Here is a 22500-nt window from a genome sequence, read left to right on the forward strand (position 1 = left end):
TGGAAAATCATAAAATGGGCTCCACTAAAATAATTAGGACGCCCCCAAACACACCTTTGTTTTAAGATTTGGCCTCCACATACTTACAGGACTCCTATTTTATTTACATTTTCTCACCGTGGGAGCAGGGCGGCTGTTTTCGTTGTGTGGCACGCGTACTATGGAAGACGTGGTTTCCAAACGTCACAGTGAAAGCTGAAATCCGTGACCATTTACTGGCAGAAAGGAAGCCCACCATTCTGAGCACTTGCAGAAAAGAATAAAGAGGTTTAAGCCAGATCTGCATAATCCCAGGTAGAGGCAGCAGCGGGCGGGAGAGAGGGAACGCATCCTTTCTGACAGGCAAAGCAAGGAAAAGAACGGCTACGTTACAGCTCAGGCGCCTGGACACAGGTGCCGGGAATGTGCTTGCAGAAGTGCGAAAGCTGGGGGCGCCTGGGGGGCTCAGTGGCTAAGCCTCTGCCTTCAGCTCAGGTCATGGTCTCAGGGTTCTGGGATCGAGCCCCACATTGGGCTCTCTGCTCAGCGGGGAGCCTGCTTGCCCCTCTCTCTCTGCCTGCCTCTCTGCCTGCTTGTGATCTCTGTCTGTCAAATAAATAAAATCTTTAAAAACAAAACAGAAAAAGAAGTGCGCAAGCTGTACCGCACTGCCCCAAGGCGCCAGTGACCATTTTCTGTTTTGAAAAGTTCCTCAGACATATATATGCACAGTTCTGCAGATAAAATACAGCGCAGTTCCCTTGATTTTCACCTGGAATCGAATGTCAGATAAAAATGAAGAACGCTGCCTTCAACCCTATCCAAAAAGAGCTTCCTCAGAGAACACTTCTTTTACTTACTATTTCTTTCCAAATAAAATTCTAACATTACTCATATGCTTAGATGAAAAATATACGTATATTTCGAGGTGCGCCTGGGTGGCTCAGCAGGTTAAGCCTCTGCCTTCTGCTCAGGTCATGATCTCAGGGTCCTGGGATCGAGTCCCGCATCGGGCTCTCTGCTCAGCGGGGAGCCTGCTTCCCCCTCTCTCTGCCTGCCTCTCTGCCTACTTGTGATCTCTGTCTGTCAAATAAATAAATAAAATCTTTTTTTTTTAATATTTTATTTATTTATTTGTCAGAGCACACACACAAGCAGGCAGAGGCCAAGGGAGAAGCAGGCTTCCCGCTGAGCACGGAGCCTGATGTGGAACTCAATCCCAGGATGCTGAAAACCAAACCCTCAATGCAGTATGTGTACAGCACAGGTTGAATATTTAAAAACTTGGGCTAACCACCTGAACACGTAATGGTGGAAATGGTGTACACTCTGAGGGTAGCTAAGAAAGCCTAGTGACTCTTGCCAGTGGCAACTCTGCAGTGGTAAAATCAGCTTGTGGAGGAAGGTGACAACATGTAGCTTCTTACTCATTTATCAAAATAAAAATGGACGATTCACATATGAAACTACATAATCCTGACTTTCACAATACGGTCTTGGTAAAGAGAGCAGAGCTCGCCAAACGTTCCCTCTGCTCCCTGACATAAAGAAAAAGCAGCGTCCCTGGTTTGGGGCCACTGCTGGAAGGACAGTGTCTCAAACCCCAGCACTCACGCACCAGCGACTGCTCTGTTCAGCCACTGAGACGCGGGTCCGGCGTTCCTCTAACAGGACTCGACCTAGCCTGGCCTGACCAACCAGCAGTCAAATCGAACCTTCCTTCTGCCTTGCCAGAAAACTGATCATTCAAAGAGGGAACAGTGCTGCTGTTTTAGCATCTATGAGGAGAAGCAAGGCTATTCTGGGTACTGAGGACTTCAGTACACATTGTGTCAGTGGAAACCAATCGGTATTCCACAGGGGGAAAAAAGGGTTCCTTAGTAAAATAGTTTGGGAAAGAGAGATACCCCTTCCCGCAAGATTTAACATGGAAAGCCACATAGTAAAAGCTCTAAAAAGTCCTACACCAAAGAAATAGGTACAACTTCGTACCATGCAGCATTTTGCAAGTGAACGAAATTTCCATCAAAAAGAGCCTGAGAAATGTTGAAACACTCCCCCCAGAAAGAACTTCCTTGTTTATTGATAAAAATCTGCATCCAGCTAATACTGAAATTTATTTGCATTCCCTAAACAAAAAGCACCTGGTGAGTACAGAAGCCCGTAGCCAAGAACTTAGTAACTGTATCCCAGACATGGACTGATCAGAACCGACTGTAAACCGTGAAGACACCCCCACACCCCCACCCGACCCCTGCAACCCGTCCTCCAGACTTTGATTCTTTAACTGCTGTATTGTAGGGAGGTCCAGGGTGCTGGAGGCACCCAGAGGAGGATGTGCTCAGAGCAGTTTATATTTTTGTCTGATACTAATTAAATATCAACTCTGCCTATGGGTAGGTCATAGTTAATTTACGTATTTACTTTATTTACATTATGATTTAAACATTTTTTCATCTTCAGTTGCCTAAAAGGCTTAAGTCTCATTTAATATTTTATTTCTGAAGAGCTTTTATTTTAAGTGGGTGGTCCACAAATTTAACAAGTGCTGAAGTCCAAAAAACATTCATTAAGGCATCTACCATGGGACAAGCATTGGGGTAGGTGCTTCCATAAAATTAAAGAAGAAAACATGTTTTCTGTAGCCTGGGGCTTGTTAAGACATTTAATTAACACACACTTACCGACTGAAATATTAACAATACAATAGTCTAGCCAGATATTTAGCAAAGGTAGTTTGAGAAAAAAAATTTAAGTCTCTTTCATGGTATTGAAGCTAAAGACATAGGATGAAAACCCATCTTCCCTTGTATGGAAAATGTCTAGGCATTGTTAAAAGAGTATCTGATCACAAATCTTATTTGACAGGTAAAAGAGGTTTACCGAAAGGATATTTTGAAAGGTTATCTGAGTCATCAAAACGTACCTGTGCCAGAAGATTCTTTGGAAACTCTTCTCCTAACCACCTGGCATGAAGTCATTGAACTCTGATTTCAATAAGAAGCATTTTTTCGAATTTGGGAAGGTTCTGGAATATTATAACATGAGTCTGGAATGAAGTGAAGTGGGAGTCAATTCAGGTAACCTGCTGCATCTCCCTGACAGTCAAAAATTCGTATCCACCTACTAACGAGGTATTTAAAACCCTGTGTTGGATCCAAACATCCAAGAAAACGTACTATTCATTCGACACTTCAGGACGCATAAACAGAGTCCTTTGGGTAGCTGAGCTGATCAATAATAACCTAAAACATTTCTCAAAATCTCAGCCGCAACCAAATTTAATTTATGTAAATAACACATATGACCAAGGTTGACCCAAGAGTCATTCCTGGCATCGATGTTGGCTCCCATCATCCTTAGAGGAGGGCAGAGATTTAGGGCATTAGCCCAGAGAAACAGGAGGCCCGGAGTTTGCCAAACAGGAATTCGTTACGTCCCTCGCCGCTTACTCCTGACTCTTCTTTCTTCTCCTTCAGTCCTGATCAGGTTTTATTTTTCACTCAAATACCCTGGACAAACAGGGGAAATAGCCAATCTTAATGGCTTAGTTCCGTGAAATAGTTTGGGGTCATTAATTAATTTTGAGTTGGTTGGGAGCTTTAGTCCACTAGGATTGATCCAAAGGACCAGGCCAGATCCTGCCATGATTAAAGATGATGGAAAAGTTCCTCATCATTGCACGTGGTGGGATGAGCTAGTCAGATCTGTTGTTCTGCTGTGTTCTGCAATTTTTTTTTTTCTGTTTAAATTACAACTCAGAGTTCAGGGAGTACTTTCAGATTACACAGAATTAAATCTAAAATTCTAACTTGGGGGCACATTCCTGACATAATTAGCAGTTAGAATCAATACGGACCCCTATTGTTAAGTGATTACTGAGATAACCCTAAGCTCTAATGCAATATGGCGGGCGGTGTAGTTTCCACTTTGTAATTTATTCTCCATAGTGAATTATGTTCCTTAAATTGGATTTATTTAATACAGTGCTGCTTCATACCCTTTAAAAAGTGTCAAGCAAACATAGTGCACCTATTTACATACTAAATCAATAGTTTCATCACCATTTATTAATTCTGAGTTTGTTGGGAGGGACTGGGAATGGTAACATGAATTGAATTTCTTGCTGACTGAGAGGAAACCAGGAGATAATTAGCTAATATCTTGAAAACCTTTCTCAAATGCGCGCATTTACTTCCAGGAAACACGACGCACTGAATACCTTCTCATACTCCACCTTTAGGAAAATCAAAAAAAAAATTTTTTTAAGAAAAGACAGAAACAAAATATTGGAGAATGGAAACCAGACAGACGCGTGGTACTGACTTAGCAGATCTGAGGAGTATTTAACCCTAACCTGGTAGTGAAAGAAACCAAGGAACCAACCAATTACTTCCTCAGAATGTTGAAAAGATTCGGTGATTAGAGGTTCTAAGTACCTCCAAAGGAGTGGGAAATTGGGCAGGGTTAAAACGAAAGACTGGCCAGGGGTCTGCCTGGGACCGCGGGAGTTCTCTGCGTCACCTCCCCACCCTGAGGACAGTCTCCATCTGGGAGGTTGAGAACTAGGGGTCGCCAGGGACACCGAGAATAAGGGATCTGACACAAAAACAGGTGAGGTACAGAAAAACCACATATTGAAAGATGAGATTCTCAGCTTCTCATTCACCTTCGCTTCCAGAACTCACACAGCAAGATTTCTACTTCTCTCTCTCCCGGCAAGAGTTTGGGAAATTTCTCTCTGGACAAACGCCACCCCCAGAGAAAGGAGCCACGGTGTCCGGGGTTGGGGGCGGTTGCAGGACGGGGAGGGGCAATGAAATGGCCCGTCTCCTACACTAAAGCCCTTCACATCACCAATCATGCGGAAGACTTCCCGTCAGCATTTTAGTGCCTCACTCTTCAATGTGAAAAACAGAAAACATTTAAAAAAAAAAATCTCAAAATTTATAGAAAAAATACAGAGCAAAGGGATTTTTTGGTTTTCTGTTTTTTAAAGATTTTACTTATTTGTTTGACAAAGAGAGATGCAGAGAGAGAGAGAGAGGGAACACAAGCAGGGGGAGCGAGAGAGGGAGAAGCAGGCTCCCGGCTGAGCAAGGAGCCCAATGTGGGGCTCGAACCCAGGATCATGACCTGAGCCAAAGGCAGATGCTTAACGACTGAGCCACCCAGGCACCCAGAGAAAAGGTCTTTAAAAAAACCCATCACTCAAACCATAAAAGACTCGATCTCAAAAAACAGACTGAGGGTTGCTGGGGGGAGGGGGGAACGGAGAGGGGGGTGGGGTGATGGACATTGGGGAGGGTGTGTGCTTTGGTGAGTGCTGTGAAGTGTGTAAACCTGGCGATTCACAGATCTGTACCCCTGGGGATAAAAATACATTATATGTTTATTAAAAAAAATAAAAAATAAAAAATATTTTTTTTTAAAAAAGGGAAAATGGAAAAAAAAAACCCGTCACTAATGCTCTCTGACTGATAAAAGAAGACACTGAACTGAAATACGAGAAAGAGAGTATATGAAAGACGGGTTGTCCGAGGGAAACTGCGCTGCAGGGAAGACTTTGTTCACGACGAGGGCCACAGGGGTTCAGGACGATCCCAGGAAGGGGAGAAGCTGAGCTCAAGTCTGAGTGCGAAGGGCAGCCCCGGACTCGTGGCCGACGGGCTGGACCGAGGGAGTCGGGCGGAGAGCCGAGGCGGTACCAGGAGGACGCGTGTGGGTGTGGAAGGCAGGAGGCCGAGGAGCCGCACCAGCACCGAGCGCCGGCCCCGGCGGGCTCTCTCGACACCGGCCTGGCGGGGCTCCTGCCGGCGACAAGAGCCTCGGAAAGGCTTCAGCAGAGTCTGACCGAAGTTGGGTCATCGTCCAGAAATCAAAACTTAGTTTTTGGGAATTAAAAATGACAGAAAATGTAAAAATTTCAGTATGAGAATCGGGAGATAATAAGTAAAGTAAAAAATACAACGGAAAACGGAAAAGATGAGAAACTTAACCAGACTCAAGCGCTCGGGCTCTTTGCCTCCTTTACCGGCTCAGTGATGCGCTGACACGTTCCCGGAGACACAGAAGAACAGGGTCTCTGTGGCGCTCTGGTCCCTGGGGGCGGACCTGCCGTTCCTGGAGATCAGCTACATTCTAGACAGTCGGGCCTGGGCTTGGAATGGGTCCAATAACGCACCACAGGTCCCCAGCTCTCACTCTCCGTGTGCAACCTGCTCCCGTGCCGACCTCATAATTAAAATATCAAAAAGTCATGATGTCACCCACTAAAGCTCCAAAGGAATGAATTAAATTTTCAAACATTCAGACATGGCAATTACAGCCTTTCCATACTTCAAGGGTTTGCAGGGTAAATGACCCCAGTTTAAGTATTGATTTACTATTTAAAACCTCCCTCCCTCATTTCCCTTAACCCTATGTATCAGTTTTCTATTATTGTGATAAAATACCACTAATTCAGTGGCTTAAAACAATATAAATGTATTAACTTCATTGCTGTAGGTCAGAAACCCAACATGGGTCTCCCTAAAGCTACAATCCAGGTGTTAGAAGGGCTGTGCCCCTTCCCAGAAGCTTTAGGGGAGAATCCATTTCCTCGCCTTTTCCAGCTTCTAGAGGAAAAGTCTTCAGTCCTTGGCTCCAAGTTCCTTCCGATCTTCAAAGCCAAAAAGTCTAGTCCTTCTCTGGTCACATTGCCCTGATTTCTGCGTCCCTCTCCTACTGTGAAGGACCCTTGTGACCAGCTAGATACTCCAGGATAATCCCAGCGTCTCTAGGTCCTGTGATTAACAACTTTATTTCATCAACAATTCTAATTCCTCTTTGCTAAGTAACCTAACACATTCACAGGTGCCAGGGATTAGGACATCGACATTTCTGGTGGGCCATTGTTTAGAGTAATTTCAAAACTCTCCCTTAAAAAGAAAAAAAGTCCTAGAAAGCATTAACAGTGATGGTTATTTCAAACACTGTTGTTGACTTATTAACAACAAACGGTATTAGGACAACAACTAACTTGTACAGATGCTAGTAATCCATGTCCATAATCTCAAGAAAAGTATAAAGAATAACCATGCATAGGAGCTACGTGCGGCAGTCAAAAATACCGATCAGTTCACTTAAAAGAATTAAGCCAGTTTTTTTTTTTTTTTTTTAAAGATTTTATTTATTTATTTGACAGAGAGAGATCACAAGTAGATGGAGAGGCAGGCAGAGAGAGAGAGAGGGAAGCAGGCTCCCTGCTGAGCAGAGAGCCCGATGCGGGACTCGATCCCAGGACCCTGAGATCATGACCTGAGCCGAAGGCAGCGGCTTAACCCACTGAGCCACCCAGGCGCCCTAAGCCAGTTTTTAGAAAGAATACAAAAGAACAAATAAAAACTACAAATGCTCCACGGACAGTATGAACAAACAGTATTTCTCAACTACTGAATCTCAAAGCACTTTGCCGCGTGGACTCAGGAAGCTCCCACACCGGCAAAATGGTTAAATCTGCACAGCCGGGACTCACTCAAACTTGGTTTCTACTTCCTGAACTGACATCAGACTTGGGTTAAGCCTGAATCTCTAGTGAGCATTAGACTCACCAGAGATGCTTGTTCAAAACACAGACTCCCAGAGGCTGGTACTCGGTCAGTCTAGTACGGGTCCAAGGGACCTGTATTTTTAAAGCCCATAACAGGATGTTAAAGTGACAGTATCTCTGCATCAGTGCCAGCGAGGGTGTCATGTCAAGTAGGATCCAGCAGGAAACAGACAGGCGCTGAGGCTGCGTAACAAAGGGAGTGTTTACCCAGTGTGAGGCCAGAGTGCAGGGAAATGCCAAGGAGAAATGCGGAGCCTCAGGTGTCGTGGCAGTACGGCCCCAGTCAATATCGTCAGTCCCCAAGGACAAAGGAAGGAAGAACCAGAAGGAAGAGTCCGGCAGAAAGAACTGCTTGACAGAGCGATGGCCTCTGTTGAGGGATGCAGCAGCCCCAAAATTCCAGCGCAGACGGAGCCACGGAATTGCTAACCCGACCTCATGTCCCTCCCTTCTTCCTGGCTTCTTCCCAAGCTCCTCATTGACCAGACTCAAGGGAGCCCCCGTGAAGCCGTGCGCATCACTCTCCGGGCCACGCAAGAGGATGAATGGAGACGGAGAGCAGGTCTAGAGCGACAAGTGAAGATCTCCTGCACAGCACCAGTGTGATAGATAAGACACCCACACCCCCCCTTCCGTGTGCAGAGTTTACACAAGAAACGTTTCAAACGAGTTCCATGACACTGAATGCTTCGTCTGAACAAGGAAACGAGAAGCAGTCCTAAAGCAAGGATTGGTGCGGAGTAGACCTCTGAATGAAACCAGGATAACGGGGGAAAGAACTCAAGCTGTAATCTGCATCCCACAGGCCATGCTCAGTCGATGAACTGGTTACGGGATACAGTGAATCTGAAGCAGATTGCCTGGGAAAAGGTTTTGTAAAACACTGCTCTGGACCGTTTAAATCTGCCCAGGTATGATGAAAGGGACAAAGGAAAAAGATGTTATGTCATGGTGTTCTTAGCCTTGACGTTAAGAGTTGAATAGAACGGTTAAAAACAAAAGTTCTAGGTGCAGACTGCCTGTAATAAAACCACATCTCGGGGCACCTGGGTGGCTCAGTCGTTTAGCAGCGGCCTTGGGCTCAGGTCATGATCCCAGGGTCCTGGGATCGAGCCCCACATTGGGGTCCCTGCTCAGCAAGAAGCTTGCTTCCCCCCTCCCCCTGCTTGTGTTCCCTCTCTCGGTGTATCTCTCCCTCTGTCAAATAAATAAGTAAATTCTTAAAAAAAAAAAAAAGAAAGAAAGAAAAGAAAAGAAAAAAGAAAGCCACATCTTTGCCACTTATTACCTGGGTGATTTGGGGCAAGTTATTTAGCTTCTTTAAGCACCAAGGTCACCTCCCATAAAATGAGTGTAATAGCAGTACAAACCTCCCAGTGTTGGGAAGACTGGACAAAATAATCGTTTCCTTAGCAGAGTGCTTGGCACACAGTAATACATAGTAGTGATTTTTATAAAAATAGCTAGCAGCTAAATTAGCTAAGTAGTAGCTAGTTTGGCATTCAAAATACATTTAAAGAGTTATTACTATGTGCTATACTTAAGAGGTGGTATGCAAATAACCAAATTCTAGTATAACACCCAGTCCATCTAAACTCATCCTCTTTTGTGTCCATAAATCACCTGTATTACCCTCAAATACTCAAAACCTGAATAAATACAGAATTTTGACATACAAGGCTTACTTACTGGTTCTCCTATAAGGAAAGGTGATAGGTTAGTTAGTTAATAATCATTTAATAAGAGTTCAGTTTGGATTGGAAGCTCTATTATGTCCGATGAGAAGTATCATCATTCAATGAAACACACGCGTGCTGGGGGATGTGGTCCAACGGCGCCATTAGAGGGAATAAACAGCATTTAACAGGAGAAGACTTCCTGCGGGATTTGAGTTTCGAGCAAGAGAAGAATGGAAAGGTTAATTCTTTCTAACGCAGCTGATGTTGAGAGGCTTTTCAGCTGGCAGACAATAGCCTGGCAAGCGTGGGGAACTGGGGATTAAACTGCCCTAAACTGTACCGCACTCGGCGCGATGCGGGAGGAGCAGGTGGGCTGTACTGGGGACAAAGAGGTGAGGTCAGCGAGGAGAAATCCTCTTCTTGATGCAAATCATCCAGCTATACTGGAATGTGCTTGCTCGCAAAACGTATGGGATCAACACCTTCTACCGTTTCCAAATGAGGCCTTTCTGAATTGCTCTGAAAATTAAGTGAAAGTGGTTACTGTGAGGCAAATATTAAGTCATTAGCGATTACTGCTGTTAAAAGCCCAGCCTTCTCTACAGCAGAACATAGAATCCAAGGAGGAGGTTTGGGGATTAATTAGACCTGCCAGGACTTTAAAAAATTCTCAGATTCCTATTTTCTTCTCCTGTGAATCAGGTAAAATTGCTAATACACTCACCTTTCACGGTCTGACAATACGCTCACAGTAATGATTCTGCAGAAAACGCCCTTGGAGTGTGATAGATTTGGGGGGATAATTAATTCTGCTTCCTTCCTCTCTCACTCACCCCAGACCACCACCAGCACTACTTCTAATCAATTTTAAACTTGAACAAAAATCCATAAGGTTGCAAATGACCAGATGACATGTTTATTTCTACAGTGATTAATTTCCTCAAAAAAAAAAAAGGGCAAAGTTCCAAAAGAAATTGGATTGGTTTAATTGACACTCTCCATGCGTGAAGCCAATGAAAACCCTAAAAAAAAAACTTTCACCTCCTCCAACTCTAACATAAATGATTTTTAAGACAAAGAAAACTAAGAAACCAGGGCAAGGAGGGAAAGCAACCTCAGCTCACCGAGAAAGCTTTGTTAAAGAGTGTTCAACACAGCAACAGTAACATGCGCTTATAATTCTGATGATATTGAATAAAACCAATACCTGAATTCGAATTAATGATGCTATATCAGAAATTTTTGAGCAAATCTCATGTTTATAGAGTAGAAGAACAGAAATTGACACATGGCATATCTGACATGCATAAAAAATAATATATATACACTGTCATCACACTTGCAAATTAAATAATAAGGAAGTAATGTATCCTAAGCCACAGACACATCCAGAAAAATTAAATGCCTGCATTAAAAGAATCCCACCAGCAAGCCACCTCCAGCTAAGCTAGTTTTTTTTTTTTTTTTTTATCACAATCTAGTTTCCATTTCATTAACCTTTGGGTCAAGGCTTCCAGAAAACTGTTGGCTATATCTCAAATGAAGAGATAAATGTGAAAAACAGACTGATCAGGGAGGAATTCTGGGAATATGATGGCAGCCACGATGTCGTTTTTAAATCTCCCCAAATGCCCTCCATCTAGAAAGACAGAGCAACCAGGATACCAAAACCAAAAACTCACGAGCAATATTTACATCAGATGGTGACAACTGAATGATACGGTTTCCCCAGGAACCTTGAAATCTGAGTAGATTGGGGTAAACCACCAGCAGCCACAAGACCCGTTTGTTGTGCCAGGTAGGAGGAAAGAGAAAAAGGCAAAGGGGCAGCTGATGAATCAGAGAAGCGGCAACCCCGAAGTCCTCAGCGGATGTTTACTGGAGAGCACAGGGGATCAGTATGAGGACAGCGGCTGGACTCGGAACTCGGGACATTCCCACTTGTGTGCAAGAGGTTCTCAGCAAGGTCTGAAGGAGCTGAGGGGCCGGGTTCCCACAAACGCTGCGATCCACCGGCCAAAGCCCTCGCAGAGTGACACCCACAAAGGATAAACTGTTGGGAAAAGACGCCAGCTTGAGTGTGACAGGGATGACGGAGACAAAGAAAGAAAGAATCTGGATAAAAAGTGGGGAAGAGAAACACACATAAATAAGAGTCAACTCAGTCAAGGTCACCTGGTCAATCCAGTACAGCTAGTCAGAGGCACCTGGGGGCTCCATCAGTCAGGCTGGTCGTGATCCCAGAGTCCTGGGATCGACTGGGCTCCTCGCTCAGCAGGGAGCCTGCTTGTCCCTCTCCCTCGGCTTCTACCTTTGCTTGTGCTTTCCCTCTCTTTCTCTCTCTCACTCTGTGCATCTCAAATAAATAAATAAAATCGTTTTTAAAAAATTAAGCCCCGTTGTCCAAATCTAACACTTTTTCAAACTTTGCCCAGATGTCTATTCTCATGTAGGCAAAGGCTGAGAATACTAAATAAAATGAAACTTAAGAAATGAAAGAGTCATGTTACGTTTGAATATAGTTTTTTCAGCTCAAAGAGTTGACCAGAAAAACAAAACAAAACATTTTTGTGCCAGAGGGTAAATGCCACAAACTGTCTTCACGTGACCGCCACCCCGCCTTCAGAGGATAACGTGTTAACGGCACCAGTCATTTACGGAGGGTTCGGTGTTTGCCAGGCTTTGTTCCATGTTCTCTATACGAATGACCTCACTTAATCCTGATAACAATCATCATTATCCCCATTCTATTTTTTTCTTTCATTATTCCCATTTTACAGATGAAGAAACTGAAACTAAGAGAAGATACAGTTAGTAAGTGACAGAGCAGAATTCAGATCCAGATGTGCTTGATTCGAAGCCTATTTGTGTACCATTTGTGTATTATTTACAATAAAAACTCATACAGTAAAATAAGATGGTGTTGAAAATTAAAACCTGGTATCATGTTAACAAACAACACATTCTCAAATGAGAATGTATTTGTTTTTCACTGTATCTCTTGATAGTTTCCATCTAAAAGATGCAGAAAAGCAAAAAGAATTCCTTGAGGTAAGTATGTAGACCGGTGCCTTCCAACAGCCAACAGCAGAGGCTTCATTCCCATCTCCGTAGCTCTTCTGGGACAGAAGAAGGGCTCTCTCTGACCGCAGGGTTACCACACTCCCACTGGATCTACCCAAATCCTACCTAACCTGCTCATGGCAGCTCATTCCCTTTTTCCGCGTGCTTTTCTCCTATCAGTCTGGAGATTACTTCTCCTTTTACTTAATTCCTGCAGCTGTGCTTACGGCGTGCAGCACATGGTTTAGCGTAACTTCTCCAAGAGCACTTGAAGTAACAGAGACCAGATTTACCTTCCTCTCTGAAACCCCAAAAAACAAACATCAGCTGACCAACAAAATACATGAAACAATAGTTGTCAACACACTGGACAGCAGGCAACAAAGAACGATGCTCCTTGGGAGACAAGAAATAAGACCACATCTGCGCCAGTCTAGTGCCTTGAGAGAAGGCTCAGGCCGCAGCCTGGGGAGATCCGTGGGGACCCAGCTGACTCCCTGAGATGAAAAGACAGAGCTGAGGGTCTAGGAGACCAGGGCGACTGGAACTTGTACAACAGAGTACCGAAAAGGAAAAAGTTCCACAGAAACAGGACTCCAGAGATCTACAGAGGGTATCTGTAAAAATAATCCATCAGGGAACTGATGTGAACACGAATGTGAGACAATGAGCCGAAGCCAGGGAAAGAACAGCCTAAGAGGACCAGAGCCCACCCAGGGCAGGAGGAGCTCCTGCTCCCACACCACAGACGAGGAAGCATCGTAACGCGGTCACGGAGCAGGACGCTTGGAAGTATCGTCTCAGAAGTGAGGAATAATCAGCCCCAGATGAAATACACTTCTAGGTGACCCTAACCAATTTTTTTAAATAATAAAGTACAAAAATAGTTATGAAATACAAAATGTCCAGCACTCAAAAAGGCAATGCCTGGCATCCAATCAAAGACTACCACGCAAGAAAGCAGGAAAATGCAAATCTTAATGGGGAAAAAATCAACCAATTAAAAGTAATCCAGAACTGACACAAATGTTATAAGGACATTACAGTCATTATAACCATACTTCATATTTTCCAAAAACTTAGTAAAGTCAGGGAAGACAGGAAAAAGACCCAAACCAAACTTTTAGAAATGAAAACTGCAATGTCTAAAAGAAAAAATACACTAGAAGAGATTATGGGCAGATCAGGTCTACAGAAGGAAATATTATTAAATTGAAGACATACTAATAGGAACTTTCCAAAATGAAACATAAAGAGAAAAAAGAATTTTAAAAACAAATGGCAAAGCCTTTGTAGAGCAGTAGAACTGTAGAACAATTTGAAGAGGTCTACTGTGTGTGCACCGGCGCCCTGCAGAGAGGAGGCAGAGAATAAAACAAGGTTTGGATAAATATTTGATGAAAATATTAACCCACAGGACCAAAAAGCCCATTAACCTCAAGCACAAGAAACATAAGAAAATGACACCAATATACCATAGTCAAATTATTCTAAGCAGTGATAAAAAAGAAAAAATGTTAAAGCAGCCAGGGGAAAGACAGACACATTACCTACACAAGAACAACTCTAAGGATGACAGTAGGTCCCCACGGGCAACAAGGTGCAGGAGGAGACAATGAAGTAACATCTTTAAAGAAACAGATGAAAAATATGTCAATATGATTGCTTACATAGAAAATAAAACAGAATCTACAGAAAAGCAACTAGAAGTAAGAAGTGAGGTTTGCAATGTTGTAGGATCAAAGATCAACATACAAAAACCAACTATATTTTTATATATTTCCAATGAACACAGAAATTAAAATTCAAGGAGTGTCTGGTGGCTCATCTTGTTGAGCATCTGACTCGATTTCAGCTCAGGCCTGATCCCAGGGTCAGAAGGTCAAGCCCCATGTTGGGCTCCACACTGGGCATGGAGCCTACTTTTAAAAGAGGGGGGGCGCCTGGTGGCTCAGTGGGTTAAGCCTCTGCCTTTGGCTCAGGTCATGATCTCAGGGTCCTAGGATCGAGCCCCATGTCAGGCTTTCTGCTCAACAGGGAGCCTGTTTCTCCCTCTCTCTGTCTACTTGTGATTTCTCCGTATGTCAAATAATAAATAAAATCTTTTAAAAAAGCGGAAGAAATTAAAATTCAAAAAACAATGCAATTTACATTAACATTAAAAATATTAAATACTCAGGGATAAATCTGACCAAAGATATATAAAGCCTAAACACTGAAAACGATAAAACATTGCTGAGAAAAAATTTAAAAGACCTAAATGAATTGGAAAAATATATTGTGCTTATTGATCAGAAGATAACAAAATTACTGTGTCCCGTCATGTTTTTTTGTAGAAATTGATAAATTGATTCTAAAATTCATATGGAAATGTAAGAAACCTAGACGAGCCAAAACAGCTTTGAAAAAGAGTACCAAAGCTATAGGATCTGATTTCAAGACTTGTTATAAAGCTACTATAATCAAGATAGTATGGTATTAATGCAAAGATAGACAAATCAATGAAACAGAGAGCCTCAAAATAGATTCACATTATATAAACCTTTTTTTTTTTTTGCTTTTGCTGCTTCTTTTTTTAAAGAGTTCATTTTTTAGAGCAGATATAGGTTCAAAATGGAGTAGAAATTATAGAGTATTTTCATAGACAACTGATTTTTAATAAAGATAAAAGAGCAATTTGGGGGGGCGCATAAGTGGCACAGCCAATTAAGGGCCCTTTTCTTGGTTTTGGCTCAGGTCATGATCACCGTTGTGAGATCAGGCCCGATGTTAGGCTCTGCACTCGGGGGAGTCTGCCTGAGAGTCTCTCTCCCTCTCTGTCACCCCCCACTCATGCTCTCTCTCTCTCTCAAAAAAAGGGAATAAACAAATCTTTAAAAAAAAATTTAAAAAGCAGTTGGTGGAGGAAGAATCATCTTTCAACAAATGGTGGGAATAACTGCATATCTCTATGCAAAAATAGTTTGATCTACACCTCATACTATGTGCAAAAACTAATTCAAAATGGATCAATGACCTAATTATAAAATGAAAAATGGAAATTTCTACAAGAAAATACAGGAGAAAAGTGTTTGTGACCTTGGACTAAATATTTCTTAGATACACCAAATACATGATCAATAAAAGGGAAAATGGTAAATTGAATTTCATTAAAAAAAAGTTCTTCTTGTGAAAAAAATACTGCTAAGAGAATGAAAAGATAAGCCACAGAGTGGAAGAAAATACTGGCATATCATTTATCTGATAAAATAATTGTATCCAAAATAAATAAAGAACTCCCAAACCTCAATAATAAGAAAAGTAATCAAAATGGGCAAATGAGGGGCGCCTGGGTGGCTCAGTGGGTTAAGCCGCTGCCTTTGGCTCAGGTCATGATCTCAGGGTCCTGGGATCGAGTCCCGCATCGGGCTCTCTGCTCGGCAGGGAGCCTGCTTCCCTCTCTCTCTCTCTGCCTGCCTCTCCATCTACTTGTGATTTCTCTCTGTCAAATAAATAAAATCTTTAAAAAAAAAATGGGCAAATGATTTCAACAGACATTTCACCAAAGACAACATATGAATGGCAAATAATGCCATGACAGGATGTTCAATATGACTAGTCATTAGGAAAATAAAAATTAAAGCCATATGAGATACTTCTCCACCTTTAGAATGGTTAAATTACAAGGGCTAACCATACCATGCGCTAGTGAGAATACAGAGGAACCGAAACATTCATACACTGCTAATGGAAATGCAAAACCAGCCAACCACTTTAAAAGACAGTTTGGTGATTTCTTAAACAGTAAGTATACACCTACCAATGACCCAGCCGCTCCACTTCTAAGCATTATGCAAGAGAAATGAAAGTACACATCTACTTGTCCATGAATATTCATAGCAACTTTAAGATCCAAAAACTAAAACAATCTAAATGTCCATCAACAGGTGAATGAATAAACCCATTCTGACATACCTATATAATAAAACACTCTCAAAAAAATACAGAGTGAACTATTGATACACACAAAACATGGACTGATCACAAAACAATGACAGACAAACAAGACAAAAAAGAGTAAAACTCTCAACACAGAAGGAATACACAGAAACACACATCTCTGGGTGTTTTCCCCTGAGAAAGGCATATTTGCATACCCTACACCTGCTGCCTATGGGTCTGGCTTCCAATCAACCTAACTCTGGTGCTGATGGAGATCCTCCCCTTTAGGACAATAACAAGTCTTGGCACATGTTTAACTACTGAGAGCCACTAAGAATAAAGCAGGCTGCCTGGACCATCACCAAGGTTTAAGAGACAACCAAGAGCTACAGAGTTGATAACAAGGTTCCATCTCCTACATGAGGCCATTCCTTCAAGTCGGAGAGTTGGCTGTTTTATCTAATGCATAGAAACCAACTCAGAGATCAAAGAACATTAAAAAAAAAAAAAGAAAAGAGGACTACGCTCCATAAAAAAGAATAAGATAAAACTTCAAAAAATGAGTGCAAACTATGGTTCCACTGATGTACAACTCCAGAAAATGCAAACTAACCCTTAAAGAGAGAAGACAAATGAGTGGTTGCTGGAGACAGGTGGGAAGACGATAAAAGAATACAGGAAAGAATTTGGGAGTGATGGGTATGTTCATCATCCTGATTATGATCATGTCGTATGTACATGCGTATGTCAAGACCTATCAAGTTATATGCTTACAGCAACTGTACACATGAATAGCAAATTACTCTATGTCGATTACAACATGATAAAGGTTTATAAAAATGAGTATTCATTTTTAAACAACCTATAGTACAAGATAAAAAGGACAAGCCAGGAGAATGTCATGAATTAATTTTCTCCTAATACAGTTAGGAGTAAATACTATGCACTTATAAATGATACGATGAATACAGAAGTATAGCTTAAAGGGTGGGTTTTTTGGTTTTGGGGTGTATTTTGGGGGGATTGCTCTTTTCCCCCAAATGTTGATACATTTGGAACACAAAGGTCTACATTTCTTTTAATTTCCCTATATTCTAAAAATAATCATATTAATTTTTTCAAAGGAAGTACCAAAACATATTTCAAATGTTTCCTAAAGACAGTCAAACCAAGATAAAAATTATGGGGAAAATAAAATTAGAAATCTAACTTATAAGAACAAAGTAACATCTTAAACTGGGAAGGGAAATAAAGCCTTACCAAATAAAATCCTTCTAGGAATTATTTTTAAGGGTGGCTCATACTTTATCTTGGATTTTTTTACCTAGTTGTCTCAAGATTTATTCCGCCAAATCTTGCTGACTTCCCCAAAATTTTTTTTAAAGACCATTCAAGGACACTGAATTTAAATAGTTAAATTAACATTATCTCATTATGCTAAGATAATGAGGTAGTTGCTCACATTTGGGAAGTACTCCAAAATCAGTCAGATTTTTAAGAAGGCCCTCAAAAGACTCAAAGCCAAGGGATAATTCAGAATGATTTGTTGTTTTGTTTTGTTTTATTTTGTTTTTCCAAACAGGATGCATAGCCCTCACCAGTAGGGTTGTTACAAGTTGGTGAAATCTCATCAGCATACCAACAAGGAAAAAGATACTTACATACTTCCCTGCATCCAAAGGGTTTATGAAGACTCACAATACAGAGACTGCTTTTTCAGACTGAACCCCAGAGTTTTATGCATTTAACTCTACTGGGGTTCTCTAAGATTTGAAGCCTGGGTTCTCAGGCAAAGTGGAAAAAACACATAGATACTTGTCCTGATCAGTCAATACAAGCTGTAGTAAATTAAGTAAATGAGTTCAAAGCTCTATAATTTTTCACTGACAATGGAGGGATGAGTCTAGAAATTTCTCACATCACCGTCATTTTGCGACTATGTCTAAAACAAGATGGTACTTTCAGTACCATGGACAGTCACAACAACCGGGAACAAGACACTGACTCAAGCACAAAAGCCAATTATGTTGTCTTAAAAACTGTTGTAGCAAAAGTCCACAGAGAGTTTAATATTTCAAGTTAATGTGGCATTTTTTAATAATAAATTTTCCATTTTCATTTTTTTAACTACCTTTAAAAATTATGAACATGGTAGAATATAACAGAAACAATTTGTCTTGTGAAGAAAACCTCTGTATTTTTTTACCTAAATGTTCCAATTAATTGTGATTGAAGATTTATTTTTAAAAAATCAAAAAAATCTAGTCTTCTTCCTCTCAGCGGCCTGGGGTGACCTCTGAAAATGGTTCGCTATTTGCTTGACCCAGAAAAACCTACGAAACCATGCAAGTCAAGAGGTTTAAATCTCCGTGTTCACTCTAAGAACACACGTGAAACTGCCCAGGCCATCAAGGGTATGCATATCCGAAAAGCCACCAAGTGTCTGAAAGATGTCACTTTGCAGAAGCACTGTGTGCCATTCCGTCACTACAATGGTGGAGTTGGTAGATGTGCCCAGGCCAAACAGTGGGGCTAGACACAAGGTCAGTGGCCCAAGAAGAGTGCTGAATTTTTACTGCACATGCTTAAAAATGCAGAGAGTAATGCTGAACTTAAGGGTTTAGATGTCGATTCTCTGGTCATTGAGCACATTCAAGTAAACAAAACCCCCAAGATGCGGCATAGGACTTACAGGGCTCATGGTCGGATTAACCCATACATGAGTTCTCCCTGCCACATTGAGATGATCCTTACTGAGAAAGAGCAGATTGATCCTAAACCAGAAGAGGAGGTTGCACAGAAGAAAAATATATCCCAGAAGAAACTGAAGAAACAAAAACTTATGGCCTGGGAGTAAATTTGCACAGAATAAATACAAATAAAAAATTTTTAAAAATCAAAAAAATCTAAATGGGCCAACAGAACAATTACCAAAAAAGTAAATAAAACCACATTACGTTTTACACTCTGTTCTCTTCAATTGAATGACACTGGTAACTTAAAAAGAAGAGTTTCAACTACTTAAATTAAAAATGCCACATAACAATATTTTTTTTTTTCAGCGTAACAGTACTCGTTGTTTTTGCGCCACACCCAGTGCTCCTTGCAACCCGTGCCCTCCCTAATACCCACCACCGGGGGTTACCCCAACCTCCCACCCCCCGCCCTTTCAAAACCCTCAGGTTTTTCTTTCAGAGCCCATAGTCTCTCATGGTTCATCTCCCCTCCAATTTCCCTCAGCTGCCTTCTCCTCTCCATCTCCTCATGTCCTCCGTGTTATTCCTTATGCTCCCCAAATAAGTGAAACCATATGATAATTGACTCTCTCTGCTTGACTGATTTCACTCAGCATAATCTCCTCCAGTCCCGTCCATGTTGCTACAAAAGTTGGGTATTCGTCCTTTCCGATGGAGGTTTAAGCAATTTAAACAATGTTAAAGTTTCTATCATAACAGATCTTATAATTTATAACCAATGTTATCCTAAGGTATTTCAGGGTCCAGGGCCTTCTCCAAAGGACAAATCATATTAGGTGATGATAACAGAACTTCCTATCTGTCCTCAATATCTGAAAGCAGATGAAGTCAGGTTAAAATGAAAGTCAAATCTGCAAGTCTTCAAGGCCAAAGAGAAAGGAGGAAGAAGTCCACCAAAACAGTATTTTACATCCTTTAGTATGCACACATGTGGAGTATAGAATGTTTTTCAAGTTTCCCTGATTGTGGGGGAACAGGAAGTTCTTGGACAAGGTATGGCATGGTTTTATGCATTTGTTCATTAGTGTGTTAGTTCTACCACACTGCTGCTCAGGAAACATTGCTAGTTCTAGAGACACAGCAGTGAAGGAATCAACATAGTTCTTCTCACGGTCTCGTGTTCATCTTCCCGTTAGGACAGGAACTCCACCTCTGCTGCTCTGTGGAATGAAGAAAATCTAGATATAGCAAGAAAGCTCGCTGGGCCTCCTCGGAGGAAAGGGTGTCTACCGCACAACACGGAAGGGAAAGAGAGAAAAAGAGATCTGAGAGGGTCAGCTGTGTGTTTTCACAGTGGCCTTCCTTGTTGGGAGGAAGAAGGAGAAAGAGACGGACACGTGCGCACCAAGAATCCTCCCCTCGAAGGTATGGCCCAGTGTGGGTCCGGTGACCTGTCAGATCTGTAGTCCTCCACGTTGGGGTCAAGTGAGGAAGAAAATTAATTTGATAGAATAAGTGATAAGGGAGCATTGAGCACTCTCTCTGGAGGACCATGGTGTAACTTCTCATAACTTTCTTTTTGGAGGAAATATCAGTGTCGAAACGGAATTTTCATGTCTGGATGAGCATAGAGTTGACCATTAGATAATGGTCAACAAATCCGTCTCTCTGAAAGCTCCACCTTTCAAAAGATAATTGAGCCAATCTTGACATTACAAAAATAAGGACCTATTTATGTTTTAAGGGGAATGGCACCTACTTGCATTACACAGAGGCAAATCAATAGTTCAAAATTCTAAAATATGCATGTAATACAGTAATATGCAGCATTATCGAGGAAAGCAGAATTACAGCAAAGACCATCTTACTGTATTTCAAAACTGTAAGGAAAAATGATACATTCGACTGGTGTTAGTTACTGTTATCATGGGTCTGTATCAAAACACAAAAACTAAAGCCAATAAACTGCTTAGATTTATTAATTTTCAAGGTTTTCTGTATGAGAAAATTGATGATGTTTCATAGTAAAATAGATTTAAATCAACTTGCTATTGATTTGTTTACATAAATAGTTTCACTTTTTAATTTATTAAAGAGACAATACTGAATTGACAATCTAATTTTTCTATATTCAAACCTAAATAGGAAAAAACTTTTTTCCTCACATATACAATGTACATAGGAAAGTAATATTCCCAACGTATAAACCATCTAACCTTGTAACTATGAACTGGATAAAAAAAGCAGATTGGACCAAACTCCCTTCTTACTCCTAAAATCCTACAAGAACACCTTTGTGATTTCATTTATTTATTTGTCAAATATCTACTAACTATCATTTTCCCTGCCTACCATGAAAGAAATGTAAGTTTTTACCCTGGACTTCAGGGACTTACACTTTAATTGAAGGGGTTATCTTATAGGCCCTCCTAACAGTTGGCTTAGACAGAAAATTTTACCGTTTATTTTCCAGTTTGGATATAATCTCTATCTCATATCCCCTGCATTAGGTTGTTGCTATCCTAAGGGCAGAGATACTGACACCTTCCACGTAACAACTATTCCAATTATCTGGGTACATACACAGTATATATAATAGAAAATAAAATATTTCTCTAGTATAAAACAGTGAGACCAGTTTCTCCAAAACTCCTTTTTTAAAGATTTTATTTGTTTATTTGACAGAGAGAGAGATCACAAGCAGGCAGAGAGGCAGGCAGAGAGAGAGAGGGGAAGCAGGCTCCCTGCTGAGCAGAGAGCCCGATGCAGGGCTCGATCCCAGGACCCTGAGATCATGACCTGAGCCAAAGGCAGAGGCTTAACCCACTGAGCCACTCAGGCCCCCCTCCCCAAAACTCCTTTAATAATAAACTATTAAAAGGGTTTACTATTTTTTCTGAGTATCTTTATAATTCATCACTCAGCAATACTACAGACCATATTTTCTGAAATTAAAAATACTATATGGCAAAAAATTCCCTTATGAATAAACAAATTCTAAAACAATGTTAACATCTTTATAACATTGTTCTGTTTGGCTGAGCTGCCGTGACAGATGGGTCATTGTAAACTGAAATTCCTTCCTTGCACTTAATTTCCTATTTAAAAACAAATCAAACCCACAATACTCCACTGGAGTACATTTCTGGTTCGTTGCAAGCTGACCAATTAAAGTCAAAGCCATGTATTTTGCATAATGAAAACGAAATTTAACTCTTTTCCACAATTTGGAGCACTAAAACAATCACTAGCCTTAGAGTTGCAAGACGTGGCACGAGACCCAGCTTTGCCACATACTAATTATTTGACCTTGGGTAACTCATCTAACTTCCAGGAGATTCAGATTCTTCATGTGCAAGTTAAGAAGCTAAGATGCAATTCACCCAGCTTCTACTCATCTCTAACTCTTTTAAGACACTGGCATTCATTGAACTTCTAATACTGTTCTCATTCAACCCAAATGACATCCATTCAACCACAAAACACAACCAACACAAGCCACACCATTATATGCCATTCTTGTGAATTTACCCACTTTTACCTGAATATGTGATGAGGCACACAGAATTTT

At 41.3% G+C, this 22500-nt stretch overlaps 1 long non-coding RNA gene and 1 pseudogene across 1 annotated transcript in view; one reads left to right on the forward strand and one right to left on the reverse strand.

The window, feature by feature from the left end:
* Positions 1–22500, reverse strand: part of LOC116585272 — a 38730-nt gene continuing 16230 nt past the window's right edge. The window contains exons 3-4 of the long non-coding RNA XR_004283531.1: positions 2906–3028; positions 1–246 (exon numbers count right to left, since the gene is read on the reverse strand). This is a non-coding gene — a long non-coding RNA (uncharacterized LOC116585272). The remainder of the gene's footprint in view (positions 247–2905; positions 3029–22500) is intronic.
* On the forward strand, positions 18505–19118 carry LOC116585270 (annotated as a pseudogene).

The sequence above is a fragment of the Mustela erminea genome, chromosome 2, assembly GCF_009829155.1.
Source record: "Mustela erminea isolate mMusErm1 chromosome 2, mMusErm1.Pri, whole genome shotgun sequence".
NCBI classification, from domain to species: domain Eukaryota; kingdom Metazoa; phylum Chordata; class Mammalia; order Carnivora; family Mustelidae; genus Mustela; species Mustela erminea.